The 8,059-nt window shown below is 39.0% G+C and overlaps 1 pseudogene across 1 annotated transcript in view; it reads left to right on the top strand.

The window, feature by feature from the left end:
• Nucleotides 1-875: 875 nt before the first annotated feature.
• The window catches only part of LOC306984564, a 21,213-nt pseudogene continuing 14,029 nt past the window's right edge, over nucleotides 876-8,059 (top strand). The window contains exons 1-2 of the transcript in view: nucleotides 876-1,016; nucleotides 2,095-2,189. The product of the transcript in view is annotated as an uncharacterized misc_RNA (transcript). The remainder of the gene's footprint in view (nucleotides 1,017-2,094; nucleotides 2,190-8,059) is intronic.

Below are 8,059 nucleotides of genomic sequence, written 5' to 3'. Positions count from 1 at the left end.
ATATATATATATATATATATATATATATATATATATATATATATATATATATATATATATAACCTATTATTTTTTGTCCACTAGCAATGTCTAAACGCATTAAAACAAGATATACTGTATTTAATTGAGATGCAAAGTTGCTTAAAGTCCCCCTGTGGTGAAAATCCAGCTTTTAATGTTGTTTATATGTCTATGTGGTGTTTTTAATACGCTTTAACCATGTGTAAGTTCATAAGTGGACAGCATTGCTGAGTATTTTCTGCTTAAAACTGCAGTGAAGACAGTCTCAAAAACACGGTTTGAAATCGCTGATTTTTCTGACGTCACACACTACCTTGTAACCAATCAGATCAACGTGTGATCGTCAACCAGTGGATCTCTGAGTGAGTGAGTGGAGGCGGGGCTCCTTTGCATATGCATAGCACCGCGCATACTTAATGAGGCAAGGGTGTCGAGTTACATTCAAGATATTTTAAGGCACAAAGAAATGTTAAATATGTCATTTTGGTGATCATGAGTTTAATGGATAAAATGATTGACTAGCGGGACTTTAAGATAATACTGGAATAACAGAAGAACATGTTTTCAGAAAATAGTGATTTAAGCACATCAATAGGCCTAATTAAAATGTTTTTTCTTCTTTAAAACACCTTCATATTTCTAACTAGATAAACACGTTTAGTTCCTTTAAAAATGTGTCAGTAATGTTGTGCTAAATGTGTATGCAAATAAAGAATAAAGAATTTCATGCATTTAAAAACAACAATTAATCACAAATGTTTTGAATTGCAAGCATTTTTCCAGAGTTCACCTTGGTGAAGAATGTGCACGAAACGCCCAGGCGCGCGTGACGTCACAGACGTGTTTGAGCGCTGATGTTTAAGGAGCATCCGCACCTCGAGGCTCTGTGTGATGACATCATCATTCCCATCGATGACATCAGCGTGTGTGTCACTCGCCGTCTCTCCGACGGGATCAAACCTCAGATCCACCCGGGAACTCTACGAAAGGACATGGTGCACACACACACACACAGTCACATACACACACACTCTCACTTTCACACATACACTCTCACACATCTCACACACACACACACACACACTCTCACTTTCACACAGACACTCGCACACATACTCACACACACTCACGTTCACACACACACTCACTTTCACACACACACACACACACACACACACACACACACACACACACACACACACACACACACACACACGTACACTCACTCACACAGACACACACACGCACTCAAACACACACACACACACAATCACTTTCACACAGACACTCACACACACACACACACACACACTATCACTTTCACACAGACACACACACACACTCACTCTCACTTTCATACAGACACTCGCACACATACTCACACACACACACTCTCACACACACTCACTTTCACACTCACTCACTCGCACAGACACACACACGCACTCAAACACACACACACACACACACTCACTTTCACACAGACACTCACACACACACTCTCACTTTCACACAGACACTCACACACATACTTACACACACTCACTCTCACACACACACTCTCACTTTCACACAGACACTCACACACACACTCTCACTTTCACACAGACACTCACACACATACTTACACACACTCTCTCTCACACACACACAAAGCTACTCACACACACACACACACACACACAAAGCTACTCACACACACTCACTCACTCACACAGACACACACACACTCACTCACTCACACAGACACACACACACTCAAACACACACACACACACGCACACTCACTCTCTCACACACACACAAGGGCACCCAAATGGCTATCGCCAGCCCTGCATGCACACTCACACACACACACTCACCCACACAGACACACACATACTCACGTTCACTCACACAAGTACTCACTCACACACACGCAGAATCACACATACACACGCACACTCACACACAGATACACACACACACACACACGCACTCACTCACACACATATTCACACTCTCAAACACACACACACTCAAACACTCACACACACATATTCACACTCTCAAACACACACACACACACACACACACTCAAACACTCACACACACATATTCACACTCTCAAACACACACACTCAAACACATACATTCACGCACTCACTCACATACACACACACACTCACTCACACAGACACATACTCACACACACTCATTCTCACACACACACACGCACTCACTCACTCACACACGTTCACACTCACATACACACACACAAACACACACTCACTCACACAGACACATACTCACACACACTCATTCTCACACACACACACGCACTCACTCACTCACACACGTTCACACTCTCAAACACTCACACACATATTCACACTCAAACACACACACTCACTCACTCACATACACACACAAACACACACTCACTCACACAGACACACACACACACGCACTAAAACACAGATACACACACACACATACTAACTTTCACTCACACAAATACTCAGACACACACACACACACACACACACACACCTGATCCACATGTTTGTGATTACATGATCATTTCATCATTATAAGCAGATTCATGCTTGGACTGAGTTGAGTGTCTTTCTTGTTTTCTGACTAAACAAAACACTGCACAATAAACTCTCATGTGTTAACACGAGTCAATACATGTATTTAATTAAATGTTCATGATGGTTCACATTGCATTAACTAATGTTACATAACTTTTAATAATGCATTGGTACGTGTTAGATTAATAACTGCTGTAATTATTGTTCATTGTCAGATCATGTTAACTAAAGTACAGCTGACTAATGTAAACAAATCTTCCAACTAAACGGTTCGGGCCCTAAAAAAATGGGATTCAAAATTAAATCATTGCTACAATAAAATTGTAGTAACTGCCAATAAAATAAATTACAATTACAGAAATATTCTGATGCTGCTTAATCTGTTTATATATATAATATTAGGGCTGTCAAAAGATTAATCGTGATTAATCACATCCAAAATAAAAGTTTGTTTCCATAATATATGTGTGTGTACTGTGTAGAATTATTATGTATAAATACACACACATTCAAGTATATATTTAAGGAATAATTGCATTTATATACTGTATATACATTTATATAATTTATATTATATATAAATATTTTATATATAACCAATTTTTCTTAAATATTTACATGATTGTGTGTGTTTATATATATATAAATAATTATACACAGTATACACACATATATTATGTAAACACAAACTTTTATTTTGGATGCGATTAATCTTTTGACAGCCCTAATATATATATATATATTTTTTTTTATTTTTTTTTATGGGTCAATGGGTAAAATATAATTTCAGTTAAAGATAAAGTTACGGTAAAGTTGCCGTAACAACCACAGTTGCCGTTTTTTCCACTTATTTTTTAGAGATTTTTGACACAAACGGATGTGTGTTTGCAACATGTCGAGTGAATGACGACAGGCCTCGAGTGAAAGACTGAGCAATACAGAAACTGTAAAAGCACAAAGCTTTCATTCACTTTTCATTTCCCTCCTGGATCAGCATGTTGGCCAGAGCAAGGCATGCTGGGATTGCACTCCTCCCCGCTGTGGCACGTCTGAGACACACACACACACACACACCTGTAGAAGTGTTGTAACGGGCTCAGGGAATGTCTGGAGCTGTTGAATTGTGGGTGTGGTGGAAACACTGAAGGTTTGTCAGGGTCATGATCAGGGTCAGGGGTCAGGGGTCAGGGTCAGGGGTCATGGAATGACACAATTAGTAAGTGTAACTGATTTGTCGGATTGTGTTTGAGTGGCAGAATGTGTAAAGGGGATCTAATGCACACATTCATCACTCGCAGACATGATCACCTGTCAGATGTTGATGTTTTATTATTTAACACATGACAACAGTTCAAACACACCACACAACTAATGCAACTAATGTTCAACTAATGTTTGAACAAAAATAGCATATACATAGACATTTCTATTTATTTATTTATGACAGTTTAGATCATTTATTATTTTAAGGACAGTGGCTAATACCATTACTATTATTATTATTATTATTATTATTATGTTCAATTCTGGTTTTGTTTTCCTAGCACTTAATTAATATATTTATTTTTGCATGACAGTATATTAGATAATGTTTTATTTTAATGACAGAAACTCATACCAATATATTTTCATTATTGATATTTTATATTATTAATTTCATGATCATTATAATTATGATATATTAGTATAATAAATATCTAAATAAATTAACAAATATTCCAAACTATATCATAAATTCTGGTCTTGCATACATTTATTTATTCTCTCTATTTATTTCTAACATTTCCTCATTGTATTCATAATATTGTGGGGTTAGTCTCTTACTGGAGCCTGAAGGGCTGGACATACACGAATATAAATAGATATGACTAGAACTCATTCAGAATTCCTTAAATTCTTCAGGATCATAAGAGGTCATGAAGATTCCCAAATATGGCTTTACTGTGTACACTGTGGACGATGCGCTTTATTTCTCAGCGGAGCCGAAGGGGGCGTGGCTCTGCCTCGCGCGCGCGCGCACGGGTGTGTCTCTGGCCACGCCCACACGCATAGGTGACCCGCCCAGGTGTGAAAGTCACCCTGCACTTCCAGCAGTAGCAAACACACCTGAGCGACCCGAGAGAGTGCGACACAGTCCCTGATCCACACACTGACAGGTAAAGTCACTTCACGATACTTTTAAAGGCTTTAAAATGTCGATTATTGATGATCTCCGACAGAACAATGTGTGTTTACGTTTTACCCGGAGGTCAAAGTGTGTGTGTGAGGTAAAGATCTCTATCATTCCTGACGGGTTAATATCATCGATTAAATGCGAGATGTTGTTGCTGCAGAGATGTTAAGTTTAACACATTTTAAAACGGTTTTTTTGTAATAAGAAATGGTCAAAACTTGTTTAATAGACCCTAAGCTACAGTATATGATCATCATAATGCTGTCCCATGGCAATACCATGTTTTATATACAGTATACATGATGTACCATGATAATTTCATGGTAGAGTTTTGAATTACCTTGTAGTATTATGTAAATACCATGGTATATGAATAGCCTGTGTCAATCATAAACAACTACACTGGAAAAAAAAATGCTTTGACAACATGTGTTTTTACATTGTTGTACATTTTACATTGTACAGTTTTCATACCAGATGCAACTAATTTCTAAGTAAATTTAGTTGAAATGACTTAAACATCCAAGTTGATTGTACTTAAAAATGTAAGTTACTTACAGTGTATCAAAATGTCATTGCATTAGCGTAATTTTACAGCGTAGTATTTTCTATACAGCGGGTTTAAGCTCGTGCATTTGTACTTGATAATAATTGACTGCAGTTCTCAGTAACTGTCAACACGAGTACATTGCTTTAAAGGGATACTCCACTTTTTTTGGAAATAGGCTCATTTTACAACTCCCCCAGAGTTAAACAGTTGAGTTTTACCGTTTTCGAATCCATTCAGCCGAACTCCGGTTCTGACGGTACCAGTTTTAGCATAGCTTAGCATAGATCATTGATTCTTATGGGACCAGTAGCATTTCTTTCAAAATGACCAACGAGTTTCAATATTTTTCCTATTTAAAACTTGACTCTTCTGTAGTTAAACCGTGTACTAAGATCGACGGAAAATGAAAAGCAGCGATTTTCCAAGCCTATATGGCTAGGAACTACTCTCATTCCGGCGTAAGAATCAAGGAACTGTGCGGCCGTACCATGGGTGCAGCAGCGTAATGATACAGTATGACGAAGCACCTGAAAATAGTCCCCAGCTCGGTAACTTCCAACATGACCGGGACTAAGTTTGTGTAGTTTTTAGGTGGCAAATTACGGTGCGCATGGTTCTGTGCGTAGTAAAGGGCTGTGATAGTAAGGCGAGGGTATATTCTACCGTAATGTTACACTGAATACCAACGAACAAAAATAAACTAAAAAATCAATGGTTGACTGCGCTGAACATTGATCTAAAAACACCGATAGAATCGATCAAAAAATGGCGTGTTTGCTCAAAGCATTTTGGACCAGATGACTATAAAGAAAACACGGACAGTACGGTACAGCGTCTAAAGGATACAGCCATCCCAACAATCTTCAATGTACAGACAAGTGCATCATCATCACCCATGGCCATGGCTGTAAGTAGCCTACCAGCGATGTGCGGGTCAATGTATAAACAACCCGCACCCGACCGACGTTTTCAACTAACCCGCCCGCAACTCGGACCGCAAAAAAAAAAGAAAGAAAATATTGTAAGTTAAGTTACCCGACCCGCTTCCTGACCCGCGTTTTTTTAAAGTAGCTAGTAAATGCTCATCGTAGCGTCATGGGCCATAGGAGGAACTGGGGTGCGCATTTTTCTGAATGCTGTATGATCGCCTAGTGTTTTTTAATAAAGGCTTGATTTATTCATTTATTTCGTTTCATTTTCTTAATAATTAAGATGCTGCATGTGTTTATCCAGTCTAACAGAAGTGTGCGTCTCTCCCCCGACTTTCCCAACAAAACCCCGCCCCCTCTCAGCAAATAAAACTGACATTAGCTATATGCATTTTAAAAAGTAGCCTATTAAATTGGCGCAATGCTCAGTTCAACGTGTTGGGAAATCGGGCATTTTGTCCCGTGTCAGCTTTTATTCAAAAGTTCATAACGCGCTCAACATTCAAAAGGTAAATAAGGATTTCCCCTGTCATCCCTGACTGAGCTCGTGCGTCATCCTCGCGCAGTTATTCAGCCAATAAAGTGTAGACCTGTGTATTTCATAGAACATTGTGTCTAGTACTATATAAATGACAAAGGTTTAATTGGCATCTTTATTTCAAACGACCCGACCGACCGCGACCCGAATATCATTAAATCGTAACCGCGGGTGACCGCAGGCACCAGCTCATTTTGGATCAACCCGCGCACCACTGGAAGTAGGCTACTGTATAACAATTTAACTTTTTGTAAAAGCACTGCCGTTGTTATCTTCCTGTGAAATGCAATCAGTGAGTGCTAGGTTTCCTCGATCATTCGTCTTGTACAGTATAACGTTAGTAGTTTTGTTGTAGAGTTCTGGTGAGGTAGCGTATAGTTTAATTAACCCTTGTATGGTGTTCGGGTCTGTTTAGATGTTATCTAAATCGTCTCTCACAAATGTCTCCATGCTACAAGGCACGCTCCCTGTGCAAGCAGGTTGTCACGTTGGTTTGTTGACGGCAAGTGCTTCGTCATATCATTACGCTGCTGCACCCATGGTACGGCCGCACAGTTCCTTGATTCTTACGCCGGAATGAGAGTAGTTCCTAGCCATATAGGCTTGGAAAATCGCAGCTTTTCATTTTCCGTCGATCTTACTACACGGTTTAACTACAGAAGAGTCAAGTTTTAAATAGGAAAAATATTGAAACTCGTTGGTCATTTTGAAAGAAATGCTACTGGTCCCATAAGAATCAATGATCTATGCTAAGCTATGCTAAAACTGGTACCGTCAGAACCGGAGTTCGGCTGAATGGATTCGAAAACGGTAAAACTCAACTGTTTAACTCTGGGGGAGTTGTAAAATGAGCCTATTTCCAAAAAAAGTGGAGTATCCCTTTAACTCATCAAAATAAGCAATTTTCATGTTTTTTATGCAAGATTTAACTCATTTTTAAGTCAGTTTAATGAACTTTAAGTTGAATTAACTTAAACATCCAAGTTGATTGTACTTACAATTTTACAGTGTATCAAAATGTCATTGCACACCTTCTCGTACCGTAATTTTACCATGGTAGCAGCGTAGTGCTTTCTATACAGCGGGTTTAAGCTCATGCATGATAATAATTAATACTAATAATTGACTGAGAAGTGTGTGTGAACACTCGTTGCTCAAGAGCTCTGGAGGCTGTTGGACTGTCGGCTTGTTTGTAGATTGTGACGCCGCATTAATTGCTTTCCCAGCGAGACGAGGAATGTGATCCGCCCTAGCGGTGAAAGTACTCTGGTA

Source organism: Phoxinus phoxinus, assembly GCF_949152265.1.
Source record: "Phoxinus phoxinus genome assembly, chromosome: 17".
In the NCBI taxonomy this organism is placed as follows: Eukaryota; Metazoa; Chordata; class Actinopteri; order Cypriniformes; family Leuciscidae; genus Phoxinus; species Phoxinus phoxinus.
Note: the sequence above shows the minus strand (reverse complement) of the source record. Positions and strands in the feature narration are given on the sequence as shown.